Source organism: Chiloscyllium plagiosum, unplaced genomic scaffold (assembly GCF_037043375.1).
Source record: "Chiloscyllium plagiosum isolate Xiang-an unplaced genomic scaffold, Cpla_swu_hap1 HiC_scaffold_16, whole genome shotgun sequence".
NCBI lineage: Eukaryota > Metazoa > Chordata > Chondrichthyes > Orectolobiformes > Hemiscylliidae > Chiloscyllium > Chiloscyllium plagiosum.
Window position 1 is genome coordinate 85198495 of NW_028270154.1, and position 21021 is coordinate 85219515.

General features: G+C 43.8%; 1 long non-coding RNA gene across 6 annotated transcripts in view; it reads left to right on the plus strand.

The window, feature by feature from the left end:
- LOC122556807 (uncharacterized) overlaps positions 1-21021 on the plus strand; it is a 108153-nt gene that overhangs the window by 57549 nt on the left and 29583 nt on the right. For 3 of the 6 annotated variants that reach the window (XR_015759829.1, XR_015759830.1, XR_015759828.1), the window contains 2 exons: positions 9709-9778; positions 12982-13623. The exons of 1 other annotated variant lie outside the window; for it this stretch is intronic. This is a non-coding gene — a long non-coding RNA (uncharacterized LOC122556807). Of the gene's footprint in view, positions 1-1099; positions 1190-9708; positions 9779-12981; positions 13624-21021 lie in introns of those variants that run through there. 2 more of the 6 variants (XR_015759827.1, XR_015759826.1) reach the window with 1 other exon arrangement.

Below are 21021 nucleotides of genomic sequence, written 5' to 3' on the forward strand. Positions count from 1 at the left end.
TGACTCTATCCAAAAAATCAAAGATCTCCCTTACACACACAGTACTCGGGGTGGCACGGTGACTCAGTGGTTAGCACTGCTGCCTCACAGCGCCAGGGACCTGGGTTTGCTTCCACTCTTGTGGTGTTTGCATGTTCTCCCCATGTCTGCATGGGTTTCCTCCGGGTGCTCCAGATTCCTCCCACAACCCAAAGACTTGCAGGTTAAGTGAATTGGCCATTTAAATTGCTCATAGTGTTCAGGGATGTATCGGTTAGATGTCTTCGTCAGAGGTAAGGGAAAGGGGGGGGGGGGGGTTTAACTCTGCAGAGGGTCAGTGTGGACTTGTTGGGCCAAATGGCCTGTTTCCACACTGTCGGGATTCTATTCTAATACTAATATTTAAATACATTTTAGGCACTAGGAGGGTCCGATAACTGAACAGACTCCCGTTTACCTTCAGCAGGAAGTCCTCAGGTGGTGGCCTTTCCCCACTGTGCCTTGATGGCGCTGCCTCAAGCTTTAGTGCACCCATCAGCACGTAGTCCTTGACTTTGGAATGTGCCAGTTTACAGCACTCAGTCAGGGTCAACTCCTTGTTCTGGAAGACCAACAAGTTTTGGGCAGACCAAAGAGCATCTCTCACCGAGTTGATGGTTCTCCTGGCACAGTCGACGTTTGTCTCAGTGTGCATCCCAGGGAACAGACCATATAGCACAGAGCTGCCCAGGATGAACGCCAACACAAATGATTGCATCATCCTCCAGATTTCCTTCACAAAGGCACATTCTCCCTGTCAGGGTGAAAACAACAGATCTGTAGGAGATGGCTTGCTGCTGATAAGGTGTGAGCATTCAGCTCTTTCATTACCTCTTCATTGTTAGTTTTTCTGTTTCCAGTTTCTCTTCATCTATACAGATATGACAATCCGTGGGCTCACAATTTACATCCTGAGTTAGCCTTTCTTAAAAAAAAAGGGAGATATTGGAAATAAAAGTTTAATATTTTCATCAAGTACTTTAGGATTCTGATCTGTCATTATATCAATACTGTTCCACAAACATTTACTTACATTGTTGTTCAAATGTTAAATATGTAGGTGCTCATTTTGCATTTCCAGGCAATCAGCAAAGCCTGTGCCACACTGATGCAGGGTCTGACTGGTGCATTGGAGCAGCTTTATTCTACAGCCCAGATCAGTAGTTTCCAAGTGAGTCAACGCTGGAGGATACGAGAGGGAAATATTGTGTGGTGTTGAATTTATTTATGTACCAAATGCTTATGAAATAGGCTCCTTAAAAGAACCCTTATACAAGGCAGTCCAGTATAGTTTCAAAGGAGTTAACTTACTTCACAAATGGACCTAAAGATAATGAAAGAGACACCATACACCACACACATACACCATACACCAGACACCAGCCACCAGAACAAGATGGGCAGGCAGTATTTTGTTCAGATAACTCATTGTTTGGATAACTGATCATCGTAAACAAAGGAAGCATTTACAGGATCTTGAGATCTTTTTTGGATAATCCAAAATTCGGATAATTGATGTTCAGATAACCGAGGATGTTCTGCACTATGCTGGGGTTTCAGTTTCTGGATTAGTGGTGCTGGAAGAGCACAGCAGTTCAGGCAGCATCCGAGGAGCAGTAAAATCGACGTTTCGGGCAAAAGCCCTTCGTCAGGAATACAGGCAGAGAGCCTGAAGCTAGAGGAGGGTGGAGGTGGGGAGAAAGGTGACGATACAATCTAACTGGGCTCAGAGCCAAGTTGGGTTTTTAGTTTGTTGTCTGAATCACATTCAACTGTAACATATACCTCCAGCCTTTACTGATTCATGCCAGATATTAAGTGCCCATGATCAAAAGAAAATCTAATCCATTAGACTAATATTCACTAAGGTAAAAACAATGACTGCAGATGCTGGAAACCAGAGTCTAGATTAGAGTGGTGCTGGAAAAGCACAGCAGTTCAGGCAACATCCGAGGAGCAGTTAGAGTGGATTCAGATGGGGTTTGCTGATCAGCTGGCTACTCTGTGGCCTCTGACTGAGCATGAATAATGCCAGGGGAGATTTGTTGCTGTAAATGAAAATGTAAACACACAGAGTGTAGGTTAACCATGCCCATACAGTTTAAATAGTTCAACATGGTTAGGAATGAGAACAAATGGAAAAGCAAAGTGGGGGTCAATAATGTTTAGTGCCATTGAACACACTTCCTCTTGGTAATGTCAAATATAGAAGGTACAAAAACAACCAAACCAGTTCCTGTGTCCTTCCTGCAGGGCAGCGTGAGTCAATTATGTTATTGACCATCTGAAACACAAAGGTTCCAATCCAGACCTGACTGAAGAAAGTTATGGACACTGTCCAGTTTCTTCTGTGGAAATGTTTAAAAATAAAAACAAATCCCTGCACACAATACATCTTTTAACTTAGTTCCACTTTGAGTGGTAACATATCTGGAATACATAATCCTAGTAAATCCATTGAAAAACATAATGCATTTGCATGGATAATTGTTACTTTTAAGCAGCTCCATGCCATCAGCAAGGTGCTTTTATCACAGCCACCAAATGAAAGCTTCAGCAAAGACAACAATGTGAAACCCACTAACAGAGTTTGTGGATAAATATGGATTACCTTATTGCATCCTCAGCCTTCCCCAATCAAGGTTTTTTTCTTAGTGTCCTTTCTTTCTTGTTTGAACATGAATCAATTGGAACTATCTCTCTGATGGGAGGAATTGTATTTCAGACTATGTTGTTGACAGCAGTTAAACATGCATCATTGCTGGAAGTGCCTAATTTTATTTTCCCCATTGCAAAGGATTCAGAATTAAGTCAGATACTTTACATTTTAAATGCTTTGAAGCTTAAAAATAGTGTAGCAGGTATACCAAGCTTTCCTCTTCAGACCGTGAGCCCCAAGGAAACAAGTAGATGGCTATTGGCAACCAAGATTATGAAGTATAGTGAATGAAGTTAAGAAGCCGACCAGCAGGTGGCACCACCTAACTCAATGGCAGCTCAAGTGGAGCCTAAGGATTCAGGCCGAGGAACCCATTTAAAAAGGAGGTAGTGTAACACAATATTTTACCCCTTCTTTTGAAGACAGCAGCTCATTTTAGGCGAAAGTCAGAAGTCAGATTACCTGCAAAGACTTGTTATTCAGCCTGTCGACACTTTATTAACACTATTTGTGCTTATCTGTTGTTGCTCTTAATTACCTGGAATTATCTTGCCATTATCTCTCCTACTGTATATTCCATGCCTGAGCGCCTCCCTCCACTTTGCCTGTCAAAGGGGCAGCGCTCCGAAAGTAAGTGATTTCAAATAAACCTGTTGGACTATAACCTGGTGTCGTGTGACTTGTGACTTTGTCCACCCCAGTCCAACACTGGCACCTCCACACAGGATAGCTCACCCAAATGGATGGGTTATTTCAACAAAATGCCTCACTGGTGTGCTGTTCCTGAGGTGAAGGAAATACAAAGACTGACTTCTCATTGCATCAAACAGTGTTAGAGTCATAGAGTCAAGCCCTTTGGCCCAATTTAGTCCATGCCGACCAAAATGTCCATCCACGCTAACCCCATTTCCCTGCACTTAGTCCACATCCTTCTCACCCTTTCCTATCCATGTATTTGTCCAAATGCCTTTTAAATGTTGTTAGTGTACTCACCTCAACCACTTCTGCTGGCCGCTCATTCTATATGCGTGTAAAAAAGTTGCCCCTCAGGTTCCCTTTTATTCTGTTTCCTCTAACCTTAAACTGATGCCCTCTAGTCCTCGATTCCCCAAACCTGGGAAAAAGAATGAGTGCGTTCACCCTATCCATGGCTCTCATGATTTCATACACTTCTATTAGATCCCCCCCCTTCAGTCTCCTACGCGCTTAAAGAAAAAGTCCTAGTTTGCCCAACCTCTTCCTGCAATTCAGTCCCTTGAGTCCTGGCAACATCCTTGTAAATTTCTTTGGCACTCTTTCCAGTTTAATAATGTCCTATGTATAACAAGGTGACCAAAACTGAACAAAATACTTCAAGTGCGGTCTCACCGATGTCCTGCATGACTGCAACATACCTTCCCAACTTCTACACTCAATACCAGTAATGTGTTGACTCAAGAAGAATTAGCATAACATTGATAGATTGCATATCAGTGCCCCTGCAGACATGTGATTATAGCAGAAATAAAATGATAGTACATTTTCTGATCTTGTCACAACTTTATCTTGTAGCCGAGCAGTCGAAATGTTGTTAGTGCCGACCTCGAGTGAACTAGCCTCCAGAGAGACTTAACCAAAGTCCAAAGCTCCTTTGAACATCCACAGATGATTGTGACTACCTTAGGAATTTTGTAATAATCAAGACAAAGAAGCCAAGATATTGACTCAAAAGGAGTTAGAAGAGAAAGCAATAGCCAGAAGATAAAATGTAGAATTAAACTGAGAACATCAAAACCCGGGACATCATTACTGGACCCAAAATGTTAACTCTGATTTCTCTCTGCTGATGCTACCAGACCCGCTGAGATTTTCCAGCAATTTCTGCTTTTGTTTCAGAATTCCAGCATCTGCAGTTATTTTGGGTTTTTATTCTATTTTAAAGAATTCTAGATGGTACTGTTACAGCTGCTTACCCATGTAGTAATGCCTTAAATACATGGTTAGCTTTTAAAAAAAACTTTTTTAATTTCAAAAATATACTTTATTCATAAAAATCTTTTGATGATCTGTATAATTGGTCATGCCATACATACGTAAACATTCCATTTCTTTGCATACAGAGATTAGAATTTATCATTTGTATATACAGGTCTGTACGTTTACCAATCATATATCCATTTATTTAGCTGAGGCGTCAGCAGAGCCCCCTTACTGCGTTGGCCCCCTGTGGTTAGGCAGGCAGATGTTACACGGTGGTCTTTCCCCACTGCACCTTGGCGGCAGCTGCCCCAAGCTTCAGTGCGTCCCTCAACACGTAGTCCTGGACTTTGGAATGTGCCAGTCTGCAACACTCAGTCGGGGTCAGCTCCTTCAGCTGGAAGATCAACAGGTTTCGGACAGACCAAAGAGCGTCTTTCACCGAGTTGATGATCCTCCAGGCACAGTTGATGTTCGTCTCGGTGTGCATCCCGGGGAACAGACCGTAGAGCACGGAGTCCCACGTCACGGCGCTCCTCGGGACGAACCTCGACAAACACCACTGCATTCCTCTCCAGACTTCCTTTGCGTAGGCACCTTCCAGAAAGAGGTGTGTGACAGTCTTGTCCCCTCCATAGCCGCTTTGAGGGCAACGTGCGGTGCGGGAGAGAGTCTGGGCATGCATAAAGGATCTCACAGGCAGAGCCCTTCTCACCATCAGCCAAGCTATGTCTTGGTGCTTGTTGGAAAGTTCTGGCGATGAGGCATTCTGCCAAATGGCTTTGACAGTCTGCTCAGGGAACCGCTCGATAGGATCCACCCTCTCCTTTCCCGAAGGGTCTCAAGGACTCTACGTGCTGACCACTTCTTGATGGACTTGTGGTCAAAGGTGCTTCTCTTCATAAATTTCTCCACGAAGGACAGGTGATACGAAAGGTCCAACTACTCAGAGCGTTCCGCGACAGCGAGGCTCGGCCCATCCTTCACAACACTGGGGACAGGTTTTTTTTAATTTCAAAAATATACTTTATTCATAAAATAATTTGATTGTCTGTACAGTTGGTCATGCTATACATACATAAATATTTGCATACAGAGATCAGAATTTATCATTCATATATACAGGTCTGTACGTTTATCAATCATGTATCCATATATTTAGCTGAGGCATCAGCGGGGCCCAAATGACTGCGTGGGCCCCCCACTGGGGACAGGTAGAACCTCAGTATGTAGTGACACTTTGTGTTTGTGTGCCGGGGATCCACGCACAGCTTGATGCAGCCACACACAAAAGTGGCCATCAGGGTGAGGGTGGCATTTGGTGTGTTTTTTCTCCCGTTGCCCAGAGCTTTGTACATCGATTCCCTTCGGACCCTGGCCATCTTTGATCTCCATACAAAATGGAAGATAGCCCAGGTGACTGCGATGGCACAGGTTCTGGGAAGAGGCCAGACCTGTGCCACATATAACAACACTGACAGTGCCTCACACCTGATTACCAGATTTTGACCCGCGATGGAGAGCGACCGTAGCTTCCATCTGCCCAGTTTCTGCCTCACTTTCTTGATACGCTCCCCCCAAGACTTGGCGCATGCCCCAGCCCCTCCGAACCAAATACCCAGCACCTTCAGGTGGTCGGTCCTGACGGTGAAGGGGATCAAGGATTGGTCGGCCCAATTCCCGAAGAGCATAGCCTCGCTCTTGCCTTGGTTTACCTTGGCCCCCGAGGCCTGTTCGAACTGGTCACATATGCACAAGAGTCTGTGTATGGACAGCGGATCCGAGCAGAAAACAGCGACGTCATCCATGTACAGAGAGGCCTTAACCTGCAGGCCCCCGCTGCCAGTAATAGTCACCCCTCTCAGGCTCGCATGCTTTCTGATGGACTCGGCAAATGGCTTTATGCAGCACGCAAACAAGGCAGGAGAGAGAGGGCAGCCCTTCCTGACTCCAGATCGGACTGGGAAGCTATCTGATTCCCGCCCATTGATTGAGACTGCACTGACAATGTTGGTGTAGAGCAGTCTGATCCAATTGCAGATTCCCTCCCCAAAGCCCATTTTGGAGAGAACATCTCTCATATACCTGTGTGATATCATGTCAAAGGCTTTCTCCTGGTCCAGGCTGATCAGGCAGGTGTCCAATCCTCTGTCCTGCATGTAGGCGATCATATCCCTGAGGAGTGTGAGACTCTCAGCGATCTTCCTGCCCGGTACAGCACAGGTTTGGTCAGGGTGAATCACCGACCCCAGAGCACACCTGACCCAGCCCGGTTGGCGATGACCTTTGCCAAGATTTTGTAATCTGCATTTAAGAGTGAGATTGGTCTCCAATTTCTAATTTCCTCCATCTCCCCCTTCCGCTTGTAGATGAGGGTGATGATGCCTTTCCTCATGGATTCACTCATGGTACCTGCCCGAAGCATACTGACATACACCTCCAGCAGGTCCTGGCCAATCAAGTCCCATAGAGCAGAATAGAGCTCGACCAGTAAGCCGTCGCTTCCGGGAGTTTTATTCTTTTCGAAGGACTCAAGGGCCTTGGTCAGCTTGTCCAGAGATAGCGGCTGGACCAGCCTCTCCCATGTACTGTCGTCTAAGACCTCCATGATAGAGGACAGGAAGGACTGGGAGGCCGCGCTGTTGGTTGGCTTCGGGTCATACAGACTGGCATAGAAGGATTTGCTGATCTTCATGACATCAGCCTGAGATGACGTTACCGAGCCATCTTCTTCCTTCAGTCTGCGGAGCATGGAGCTCTCTTCTGGAAGAAGAAATGTGAGCATGTCTCGTCCTGCTCCACGGAGCGGACTCTGGACTGGAAGATTATCTTGGAGGCCTCCAAGGCAAAGAGCGAGGCTTGCTGGCCCTTCACCTCCTGGAGGTCCTCCATGACATCGACCCCCATCGTCTGCAGCAGGAGCAGGTTCTGCATACTTTCCTGGAGTTGGGACAGTTTTCCCCACCTCTCTCTCGCCTCCTGAACACCTTTGAGGATGAAGAACCTCTTGATGTTCCCTTTTATTGTTTCCACCAGTCCGCTGGAGGCTCAAACAGGGGCTTCACGGTTCTCCAATCTGCATAGTCCCTCTTGAGCTCCTCAATGTTTCCCAGGGTCAACAGCTTGGTGTTCAGCTTCCATGTTCCCTTGCCAGCCTGCTGCTCATCCTGTAGGTGATAGTCAGCCAGCAGGAGGCAGTGGTCAGAAAAGAACACCGGCTTGACATCGGTGGATCTGACCGGTCAACTTTTAAAAAAAAAAATTCATGGGAAGAGGGGGTCACTAGCTAGATCAGTATTTTTTGCTCACTCTGATTGTCCAGACGGCAGTTAAAGAGTCAACCACATTTCTGTGGGTCTGAAGTCATATGTAGGCCAGACCAGGTAAGGATGGCAGTTTCCTTCCCTGAAGGACATTAGTGAACCTGGTGGGTTTCCCTTCAACAATTAGTAATGGATTCATGGTCATGATTAGAATCCTAATTCCATATTTTTATCAAATTCAAATTCCACCATCCATGGCAGGATGCAAACCCAGGTCCCCAGGACATTACCTGGGCTTCTGGATTAACTGTCCAGTAATAATACCACTAGGCCACTGTCTCCCCCAAACAACAAACTGCATTGACAATAACATATAGAATTGGATTAAAAAGTACCATATGCCTTTACAACACTGGGCTGCACCCAGTTATGAACAAAGAAGGAAAGGGTAATTACAAACTCTCAATCTGCCGATTAAACATTCATATTCACATGCGTTCATAAAATTGCTTGGTAAATCATTGAATCCTTGCAGTGCGGAAACAGGCCATTTGGCCCAAAAACTCCACACCAACCCTCTGAAGAGTATCCCATCCAGACTCATTTCCCTACCTTATTAATCTACTTTTCCAATCACTAATGCCCCTAACCTGCACTAGCACTCACAGGCACACACTCACATGCACACACACACTCACCGACTCTCTCTACCTCACATGCATGCATACACACATAGAACATAGAACATAGAACATTACAGCACAGTACAGGCCCTTCGGCCCTTGATGTTGCGCCGACCTGTCATACCAATCTGAAGCCCATCTAACCTACACTATTCCATGTACGTCCATATGCTTGTCCAATGACGATTTAATGTACTTAAAGTTGGCAAATCTACTACTGTTGGAGGCAAAGCAATCCATACCCTTAATACTCTCTGAGTAAAGAAACTACCTCTGACATCTGTCCTATATCTATCACCCCTCAATTTAAAGCTATGCCCCCTCGTGCTCGCCGTCACCATACTTGGAAAAAGGCTCTCCCTGCCCACCCTATCTAACCCTCTGATTATCTTATATGTCTCTATTAAGTGACCTCTCAACCTTCTTCTCTCCAAAAACAGCCTCAAGTCCCTCAGCCTTACTTCGTAAGACCTTCCCTCCATACCAGGCAACATCCTAGTAAATCTCCTCTGCACCTTTTCCAAAGCTATAAGTCTATGGGGTACATTTGCATTTGCGGAATTGTATTTGCAGATACATTCTATTTAGCTCAAAAAGCACACAATTTGCAGGCAGTCAGTCCATGTGACATTTTATGAATTTGTACTTTGGAAACAGTCTGACTCTAGACGGGAATACTGACAGACTCTAACCTCACACCTTTAATGCATTGTCTGAGCTAAGATGTCAACTTTCTTTAGCATAGCCAATTCACCTAACCTGCATATCTTTGGACCGTGGGTGGAAACCCACACTGACACAGGGAGAATGTGCAAACTCCACACAGACAGTCACCTGAGACTGGAATTGAACCCGGGTCCCTGGCGCCGTGAGGCAGTAGTGCTAACCACTGAGTCATCATGTTGCTTCCAGAGGGAAATAGGCTATAATTTCCTTGGACAGATGTCACATCCAAATGACCTTAGGTGCACTTCAGCATATGAAAACCCAAGACATATTTCCCTTACATAAAAAAAAGAAATTCTGAGGAAGGGCCACTGGACCCGAAACATAAACTCTTACTTCTATCCACCGATGTTGCCAGACCTGCTGAACTTATCCAGCGATTTGTGTTTTTGTTTCTTTGCAGTTCTTTCGGATTTTATTATATTTCCGAAACCCTTTGATGAAGGCTTTGTCTCCAGACAGGAAGAATTCAGGTTTGTGCAGCCGTTATAAGCTCACATTTCCCAACACTAGAACAATGCATATGATTGCAGCCAATGCAAATTTGTTCCAATCTTTTTAGATTCTATCTGCTTCAGAAATATCTGGATAAGGGCAATTTTAATTGATGACACGAGAACAATGCCATAGAGTTCACTGAAAGGCCCTCGATGCACAGTGGTAGCAGTACGCATTATCTACAAGGGAACTGTTGCAACCTGCACTTTCCAAACTTGTAAGAAACTAAAATACTGCAAGATGTTTGAATTCTGAACTGCTGGTGAAACACGACAGGTTAAGCAGCATCTGTAAAGAGACAAACAGAGTTAGTTTTACGAGTCTGATGTGACTCTTCTTCAGAAGATTTTAGAAAATGTTTTTAATGTACTTTAGACCAAGGCGGAGGAAGAGGGAAGATGGTGTACAGGCTCAGTGCAAAAGACAAAGGAGTTGTTAATAGTGAAGAAAAGATGCAAAATAGGTGCAAATTAAAGTGCAAAAGAGACAGAATGCATTTTTCATTCCATAAAGCAAATATTGCGAGACCATACACAAACGTTTTTTTTAATTTGAAAAATATACTTCATTCATAAAACTATCTCTACATACCATACATAGTCACAAGAGCAGTTCGGTTCTGTGTGGTCTTGGCACATTGCCCTGGGAGAGTCTTTTTTTATTTTCAAAAATACACCTTATTCATTAAAATTTTATATGCATTCATAGTCACTGGAGTGCTTTGGTCCTGTACACAGGATTTACATATGGAGAACAAACAAAGCCAAGGCATTTCTTCCGTGTACAAGACCACATTTACATACATTTCAGGCACCAGGAGGGTCCGATAACTGATCAAACCTCCATTGTACTTTGACCAAAAGACCTAAGACAGTGGTCTTTCTCCACTGCACCTTAGTGGCAGCTGCTCCAAGCTTTCCAGCATAGAACATGGAACATAGAACAGTACAGCACATGATATTGTTGAGAGGGTGGTATTGGAAAAGCACAGCAGGTTAGGCAGCATTCAAGGAGCAGGAGAATCAATATTTCGGGCATAAGCTCTTCATCAAGTAACAACACCTCATTTCCATCTTAAGTACTGCACTGTATCCAGGTCTCAATGATGAGTTCCTCAACTCCAGAGACTGCCTGCATTATATCTATTCTACATCCTCTCCCCCTCGCCACCTTGCCCAGTTAATAGAAACTGAGAGAACTGCAGATGCTGTTAAGCTGAAACAAAAACAGAAGTTGCTGGAAAAGCTCAGCAGGTCTGGCAACATCTGTGGAGAGAAATCAGGGTTAACATATCGGGGCTGATGACTCTTCCACAGCTTTGAAACTTTAACTGATTTCTCCTCACAGTTGCCGCCAGAGCTACTGAAATGATGGAGGAGAAAGTGAGGACTGCAGATGCTGGAGGTCAGAGCTGAAAATGTGTTGCTGGAAAAGCGCAGCAGTTCAGGCAGCATAAGAAGGGTTCATGCCCGAAATGTCGATTCTCCTGCTTCTTGGATGCTGCCTGACCTGCTGCGCTTTTCCAGCAACACATTTTCAGCTACTGAAATGGTGGTCAGGATAGAGGCCAAAGAGAGAGAAGACAATTGGACAGACAAAGGAGTGGATAATGGTCTGGCTGCGTGGGTGAATAGCTGTTAATGGAGACTGTTAGTGGCCAACAATAGGTACTGTGTAATGTTGGGTGGAAAAAAAAGATTGGAACAGAAATCTGTCAGAGAGAGGAGCAGAACCTCTTCAAGGTTTCTTGTTTGAGGAGAAAGTGAGGTCTGCAGATGCTGGAGATCAGAGCTGAAAATGTGTTGCTGGAAAAGCGCAGCAGGTCAGGCAGCATCCAGGGAACAGGAGAATCGACGTTTCGGGCATAAGCCCTTCTTCAGGAATTCTTGTTTGCCAGACTCTTAGCTGAGAGGAACAATTCTCTCCCTTTCACACCTTAATTTACACCCATTGTATCACCATTGTGTTTTGCACTGGGCCTTTGCATCATCTGCCCCCTTGATCTTCTTCCAAATTTATCAGAAATATATTTTTTTTAAAAATTTCAGTTCTGGAAAAGTCATATCTGACTCAAAAGCTTAATTCCATTCCCTTTTTCTGAATTTCCGCCACACTCTCATACACACACAAACTCAAACTCACTTACACAAACACACACTCGCACAGACCCTCATTCCGACAAACACTTACACTTACACTCACATGCATATACTCCCTCACACTTAAACTCACTTACACAAACACACACATTCGCACAGACCCTTGTTCCGACAAACACACTCACACTCACATGCATATACTCCCTCACACTTAAACTCACTTACACAAACACACACACTCACACAGACCCTCGTTCCAACAAACACACTCACACTCACATGCATATACTCCCTCACACTTAAACTCACTTACACAAACACACACACACACACAGACCCTCGTTCCAACAAACACACTCACACTTATACTCACATGCATATACTCCCTCACACTCAAACTCACTCACAATCTCTCACAGAAACACACACACTCATTCACACCCTTTCCTATAAACATATTTACACTTACACTCTCTCACAGGCATATACTCCCTCACACTCACACAGTCTCACACAAACTCACACAGACTCTCTCAGACACACACACTGGCACTCAGTGTCTCATAGCATATACTCCCTCACACACTCTCTCTCTCAAGCACTCACACTCTTGCACACACTCATACGCATGCTCTCACACACATATACTCCACCCCCCCATACACACACGCACACACACACAGACATATAAAAATCCATGGGGTAAAATTGCAGACTTGAATTTACAGGTACATTCTAATTTGTTCAAAAAGCACACAATTTAAAAGCAGTCAATCAATGTGGCATTTTATGAATTCATTCTTTGAAAATAAAACCAGTCTGACTCCAGGCTGAGATACAAATAGACTTGAAACATGGCCTCACACCTAAAATACATTGTCTGACCTAAAGTGTCACCTTTATTCTGAAGTTATCTTGGGGCAGGAATTTATAATATTAACCAATCAAAACCTGCACCTCCATTCTAACTGATTAAAGACTTAATAGTCACCCAGGTTGGTTCAATACATTCACATAAGTTGTATGTCTCTTTGATCTTTTACTACAAATTTTGCGTCTGATGTATTCTCTCTCACTAGCTGCCTGAGGAAGGAGCGGGAGCACCGAAAGTCTGTGGTTTCAAATAAACCTGTTGGACTATAACCCAGTGTCGTGTGATTTTTGACTTCATCCACAAAGACAGATCAGGACAGGAAATGCATGGGAGCACAATCATAGAATCCCTACAATGCCGAAAGAGGCCATTCAGCCCATCAAGTCTGCACTGACCCTCCAAAGAGCAAACCAACCAGACCTCTATCCTATTCGCACCTTTCTCATGGCTAATCCAACAGGCCTGCATATCCCTGGACACTACATGGCAATTTAGCATGGCTAATCCACATAACTTGTACATCTTTGGACTGTGGGAAGAAACCTGAGGAAACCCATGCAGACACAGGGAGAACGTGCAAACTCCACACAGACGGTCATCTAAGTCTGGAATTGAATCTGGGTTCACAGCGCTGTGAGCGTATCATTTTTTCCACTGCTGCTACAGACCGTGGCAATTGAAAGCAACAGCTCAAAACTAGCTCCAGGGCCATTGAGGGCCATTGAGGCCCAACTAGTGCTGCTGACAATGTGTGATTGAGTTAAAAGGATGCTTCTTTCTAAAGCTGAGGTTTTCTCACCTTCCATTGTATGTACACTTCTGCATTAAAGAAAGAACCTTTATGATCCATCAGGTGTTTATTCTGAGGCAGGGTGTCCCTCAGGGATTGTTTACATTGCTGGCTCCTCAGACATCTTACTTCTCTCTTAAAAGGTCACTGTGTAGGAGTTGATATAAAGAAGCATCAGTAACACCAACACATTGTGTGCTTCGTGTGAACACAAACCTATATATTAAATAGGTCAAGGCCATTCAGTCAATGAACCCTGCTCCTAATCAATTCGTTTGCCGCTGATCTATATCTCAATTCCTTTTCCTTGTGTTGGATTCATTTCCTTAGAAGCCTGTAATGATCATGAAAGATTTCCACAGCCTTTATAAGGACAGGATTTTCCAAGCCTTTTTAGGACAGATTGGAGGCTAGAAACACTGCTGGCAAAATGGGCACTCCGTCTGACTCTTTCCCATGCCCAAAGTCTTGCAACACCGTCAAGCAATGTTGCCAGAGGCAGGAACAATGATGGATCAGCCTGGAGCCTAACTGAGTGATTTCAGTGGCAGGTTGAGGCCCCCTTCTGGTCTCCGCTGGAATTTTAATAGAACCAGGGAACTCTCTGCCACAGAGCAAGGTCACAGAGTAAATTTCCAATGGGCAGGGTACATGGTCTCCATGTTGGGCAACCTTTGGCCAAAGGGACCTCCCTTCTGCAACAATCCATTTGCCCTCAGGAGACGCCATTTCAATTCCTTGCCTGATCCTGGTGGTGAAGATTTTGTCCATCGATATACATTCTTGCTCAAAAGTACAGCACCAGCAGTGGGCACCATTTCCCAATGGTCTTCCAATTGACCCTGACCCCAAAATAATCTGCTGCCCCAGGATAATTAATAATACAACCGGCCTGGCAGGAGTTACTCTGTAGGTTATAGTCTTCTTGCTGCTGCTGAAGTGAGTTAGACCTGACACTTCATAAAAATCTTGTCCTGTGGTAGGAAAAGAATTCTAGATTTCCATTACCAATTTTAGTGAAAGAGAACACCTGCCATTTCCATTTCAACATAAGTACCCTTCCCCCAGAGGGAAGCGATGGTCTAGTGGTATTATCGCTTGACTATCATTCCAGAGATGCAGATAATATTCTGGGGGACCTGGGTTTGAATCCTGCCATGGCAGATGGTGCAATTTAAATTCAATAAAATTCCATCTAATGATGACCACGAATCAATTGTTGGGTGAATAATCCATCTGGTCCACTAATATTCTTTGGGGAAGGAAATCCACCATCTTTACTCAATTGGCTTACACGTGACTCCAGACCCGCAGCAATGTGGTTAACTCTTAACTGCCCTCTGGGTAATTAAAAATGGACAACAAATGCTAGTCCAGCCAGTAACTCTTACATCCTGTGAATGAATATAAAAATTAATTAATACTTTCAGTGTGCCTCCTTTATGTTTGGATTCTCCCAACAGAGGAAAAGGCCAGAGAGGGTGAAACTATCATATCCCTTTATCATATTAAACACTTCAATAAGAATGTGTCATTGTCTCACTGATAATCAATTCACCACACTGTTATGAAAATTAAAAATTTTATCATTTTACTCAGTCCCCAATTTACATTTCGGACAGAAAATACAGGCCAGGTTTGTGGACGTAACAGGACTGTGACTTATTTCAAGTAAATAGTGGTTTACCTGTGATTGGAATACATGAATAATTGACATATAACTAGATAAAAGAAGGGGATTTTGTGGTGCAGTGGTATTGTCCAAACCTCTGAGCCAAGAGGCTCTGGTTTGAGTGACATGTTCTCCCTAGGTGTGAAGTAACATTCCTAAGCAGGCTGATTCGAAAGTATTTCAAATTTGTTAAGGCTCTAACCAGCCTGTCTGAAGCCCTCTTACACAGGCAAAGGGTTTAAAATAGTATGGCAGGGGGCAGGAATGAGAGCTGTAGGTCAGCAAGTAAAATGACTGAGGAGGAGTCAGAAACCAAAGCCAGTAAGGCTCAGAGGAAGAACAGATAGGGAGAGGTTCCTGGACATGGTGGGGATTGGCGGTCTGAAGTGTAGTTGTATTAATGTGAGGAGTTTGACAAGTAAGGCAAATGAACTTAGAGCTTGGATCAATGCACATAACAATGATGTTGTAGCTATTACTTCATTGAGACAACACTAACATTCTAACATTCCAGGGTTTAGATATTTCAGGTGTGACAGAGAGGGATGTAAAAGAGATGGGGTAGTTGGGTTACTGATTTGAGAGAATGTCATAGCTGTATTGAGGATGGGCACCATGTAGAGTGCTCATTCCTGATGAAGGGCTTATGCCTGAAATGTCAATTCTCCTGCTCCTCGGATGCTGCTTGACCTGCTGTGCTTTTCCAGCAACACCCTCTCAACTCTGATCTCCAGCATCTGCAGACCTCATTGTCTCCACCGTGTTGGGCTCATCCAGCAAGGCCAAAAGTCGAGAGCTCAGGAATAGGAAGGGTGTAATCACTTTGATAGGGTTGTACTTCAGGCCTCTCAACAACCAGTGGGTGATAGAGGAACAGATATGTGGATATATTATGGTAAAATGTGAACACAACAGGATGTTGTGTTGAGTAATTTTAACTTCCCCTATACTCAGGTATTGCCAGGGGGTGGTTGAGGGAGAATTTGTTAAGTGTGTCCAGGATAGTTTTTGAAACAATATGTAAATACTCCAAATAGGGAACAGGACAGACTGGACCTGCTATTGGGACAAGAGCCCAGCCATGTGATCAAAGTTTCAGTGGAGGAGCATTTCAGGAACAGTGACTATAATTCTGTAAGTTTTAAGTTACTTATGGACTAGGATAAGAGTAGGAGAAAGTGAGGTCTGCAGATGCTCGAGAGTCAGAGTTGAAAAGTGAGGCACTGGAAAAGCACAGCAGGTCGGGCAGCATCTGAGGGGCAGGGAGAGTTAATGTTTTGGGCATAAGCCCTTCATCAGGAATGTCAGGATAAGAGTAGTCCTTGTGTGAAAGTACTAAACTGGGAGAAGGATAACTACCACAATTTTACGCAGGAGCTGGGATATGTCGATTGGGGTCAGTTGTTTGAGAGTAAATCCACATCTGGCATGTGGGAATCTTTTAAAGGCCAGTGGATTAGAGTAGAATAGAGAGTGGCCTTTGATTTGTCATTTCTACCATATACAACTGATACAGTAAAAACGAGACAGTGTTCCTCCAGAACTGAGGGTGCTACATGGACAGCACAAACGATAAAATCATACACAGCATAAAGTGCATAAGAAGTGCAAAACATGCAAGCTCCAGTGTAATGGAAGAATGATAAATAATAGACATTTTTCTAGCAGCAATTCAAACTCGTGCAAAGAATTTCAGATGGGAAAGAGTCCAATCACACTGTGTTAAGGAGCCTGCTGGCTTGGGGGAAGAAACTGTTGCACACGTTCAGGTGATTAGAGTTCAGGACCAGCATGTTCCTGTGAAAATGTAGGATTATGGATGACAAGATTTGGGAATCTTGGATAACAAGAGAAATTGAGAGCTTAGCCAATATGAGAAAGGAGGCACACGTGAGGTTGAGAGAACTGAAGACCCACTGAGCCCTCGTAGAGCACAAAGATAGCAGGAAAAATTCAAACATGGGATTTGGAAGGCTAAAATGGGTCATTAAATTTCTTAGGTGAACAGGATTAAGGAAAACCCTGAGGTGTTTTATACATGTATAAGGGCCAAGAAGGTAGCTATGGAAAGGGTAACTCCACCTAACGACAAAGGAGGGAATTTATTTGTGGAGCTTGAGGAAGTGGCTCTGAACAAATACTTTGCATCAGTATTCACAATGGAGAAGGTCATGATTGATGGTGAATGTCCAGGACAGTTTGTTAATATTCTAGGGCATGTCAATATAAAAAAGGAAGAGGTGTGGGGTATTTCAAAAAGCATTAAAGTAGATAAGCCTCCAGATGAGATCTACCCCAGAATGCTGAGGGAGACAGGTGAGGAAATTGCTGGGGCCTTTGTATCCTCTTTAGTCCCAGAGGACTGGAGAATAATGAACATTGCTCCTTTATTTAAAAAGGGCAATAGGAATAATCTGGGAAATTACAGACCAGAGCCTTACGTCAGCGGTAGGGAAAATATTGGAGAAGATTCTTAGGGACAGAATTTACGCACATTTGAAAAAAAGATGGATTTATTAACGATAGGCACCTGGCTTTTTGCGGGGAAGATTATATCTCATAAACTAAAATATAAGGATGATTGATGAGGCCAGGTCGGTAAATATTGTCTATATGGGCTTGAGCAATGCCTTTGGCAAGGTCCTCCATGGCAGGCTGATATAGAACGTGAACTCACGTGGGATCCATGGTGAGCTGTTAAGATTGACACAGAGTTGGCTTGGTCAAAGAAGACAGACAGCAGCAATGTTTTTCTGACTGAAAATTGGTGACCGGTATTGTTTCACAGGGATCAGTGCCAGGACCCTTATTGTTTGGAATGGTATATAAATGATTTTGATGAGAATGCAGATAGCCTGATTAATAAGTCTGTTGATGACACAAGGATTGGGGGAGCTGCACATATTGAGAAGGATTGCAAGAGAATACAGCAGGACACAGATGGGCTGGAGACTTGAGCAGAGAAGTGGCAGATGGAGTTTAATCCTGACAAAAGCAAGGTGATGCATTTTGGAAGCTCTAATTCAGAAGGCAGTATACATTAAATAGCAGAACACTTAATGGCATCAATATGCAGAGAGATCTGGGTGTACAGGTCCACAGTTCCCTGAAAATGGCAACACATCTGGATCAGGTGGTTCAAGAAGGCATTTGGCATGCAGGCTCTCTTCAGTATAAAAATTGGCAAATTATATTGCAACTAAACAGAACTTTAGTTAGACCACATTTGGCATTTTGAAAAGCATTCTGGTTGTTGCACTGCAAGAAGGATGTGGAGCCTTTGGAAAGGGAACAGAAACGGTTTACTAGGATGTTATCCAGCTCAGAGGGTATTAGCTTTGGGGAGAGACTGGACCATCCTGGTTTGTTTTCACTTGAACATCAAAGGATGAGGGAGAGACCTGATAGAAGCTTATAAAATTATGACAGGCATGGATAGAATGGGTAGCCAGAGTCTTTTTCACAGGGTAGAAACATTAATTACTAGGGAGCATAGGTTTAAGGTAAAAGAGGGTAGGTTTAAAGGACATGGGAGAGACAAATCTTGTTCTTTACATAGAGGTTGTTAACTGCCTGGAATGCATTGCCAGTGGAAGAGGTGGAAGCAGATATGACATCAACATTAAAGAGGCATCTTGATAGTCACATGAATAGGCAGGAAATACAGGGAAATGGACTGTGTAGAGGCAAAAGGTTTATAGTTTGGAAAGGCATCATGTGTTGGCGTAGTCTTGGTGGGCCGAAGGGCCTGTTCCTGTGCTGTGCTGTTCTTTGTAAAAGACAATGTTGTTATGAATGCAGAGGGAAAAAAATACAATGGAAACAGTTCAATGGCACCAGTGCTTATGGTTAAAAAGAGGGTATAGTTTTCCTTTCTAAGTCCTTTAGTTCTCCAAGTTTTGCCTTGAAGTTTTTCACTACTTCACAGGAGGCACAGAGTAACTGGATCACGAACTATAAAGTCGCTGATTTAAAGATTAGAAGTAGCAGCTTACAGCAATGGTGGTGGGAAGAAATGGGCATTATTACTGGAGAGAGACAGAGGCAGTCAGACGGACAGACACACAGACCACCTCCACCTCCAGAGAGTCCAGAGGCTCTCATTGTAACATACACAGCCACAAACTGTTCTGCTGCCCAGGAGCCAATCAGAATGCTGTCATCAGGCTGATGACCGCTGGTACCTACAACTTGTTACAACACCACATAGCAATCAGAAACATGTTGCTGGCTGACTCTCACTTTGTCTGCACACTCTGGCACCATGCCGCCTCCTCTTACATCCACTAGCGCCCGCACACTTTGCAAAGCACCACCCATGAGTTTCAGTAACTTGCTTTATTTTAGAAAAAGTACAGCAAACCTTTCTTCGGTCCTTTGTTGCAAAACATTTGCACTCAAAAATCAAGTAAATTTTTCAAAATATATTCTTGGATTTGCACAGAGTGTAAAGTCACTTGGCAGTACTGAATTAGAGTACAGCTTCTAAGCAACATATGCTGACCAAAGAGCTTGTCTTCAGCACATGAGGATAGAATTGCATGAATACAAAGGAATAAAATCCCACCCAGGGAACATGGGAATTGCTTGTCAGAAGAGCAACCCTCCCATCCATACCCACTGACATAAGCACACTCGGACTTCATTAGGTTCTGACATGCATATCTCTGGCTGTAATGATTCAGAGACTGGGAAGTTTGGACCATCATATTCGGATGGATCTCCCCATTCCCAAAGGAAACGCTGAAGCAAAACTCTTTCCTCAAACCCTTTTGCATTGGAAACAGCACCCGATCAAAAAGCAGGCTGAAGGCATAATTATATAAAAACACACAAGGGTAACAGCAATAATTTTCAATGGCGATTGGAATTAAATACTCAGACTTGTGGCTCTTTACATTGTATAATATGAAAGCAGGAATGTGAAAAAGCAGAACAAGCAAGTTCTCAGACCAGCTCTGCATCAGAAAGCTTGTGGTTATAGTGTGGGGACATCTACTGCGCATGTATTGCATTGCAGCAGAGAGGGAACAAAATTCTCATACATCTCTGTTCAAATCAAGTGTCAGTTTTGCTGCTGGCATCTAATGCAATCCAAGGCAGTATCTTCTTCAAAGTTATTGATAATCTGTTCCAGCCAGAGGCAGCTCATCATCTCAAGCATAGGAGGTATGGTTAGTAAGTTTGCAGATGACACCAAAATTGAAGGAGAAATGGATATCGATAAAGATCACCTCAGAGTACAACCAGATTTTGATGAGATGGGCCAATGGACCGAGGAGTGGCAAATGGCGTTTAATTTAGAGAAATATGAGGTGCTGCATTTTGGAAAGGCAAATCAAGTCAGGACTTTTACACTTAATGATAAGGTTCCAGGGAGTGTTGCTGAAGAAAGAGACTGTGGAGTGCAGGTTCATAGTTTCTTAAATGCAAAGTCGCAGGTAGATAGGATAGTGAAGAAGGCGTTTGGTTTGCTTGCCTTTATGGGTCAGTGAGGAGAAAGTGAGGTCTGCAGATGCTGGAGATCAGAGATGGAAATGTGTTGCTGGAAAAGCGCAGCAGGTCAGGCAGCATCTAGGGAACAGGAGAATCGACGTTTCGGGCATTAGCCCTTCTTCAGGAATGAGGAAAGTTGGTCCAGCAGGCTAAGATAAAAGATAGGGAGGCTATGGGTCAGTGCACTGAGTATAGGAGTTGGGAGGTCATGTTATGGTTGTACAGGACATTGATTAGGCCACTATGTTGATTACTGCATGCAATTCTGGTCTCCTTTCTATCGGAAA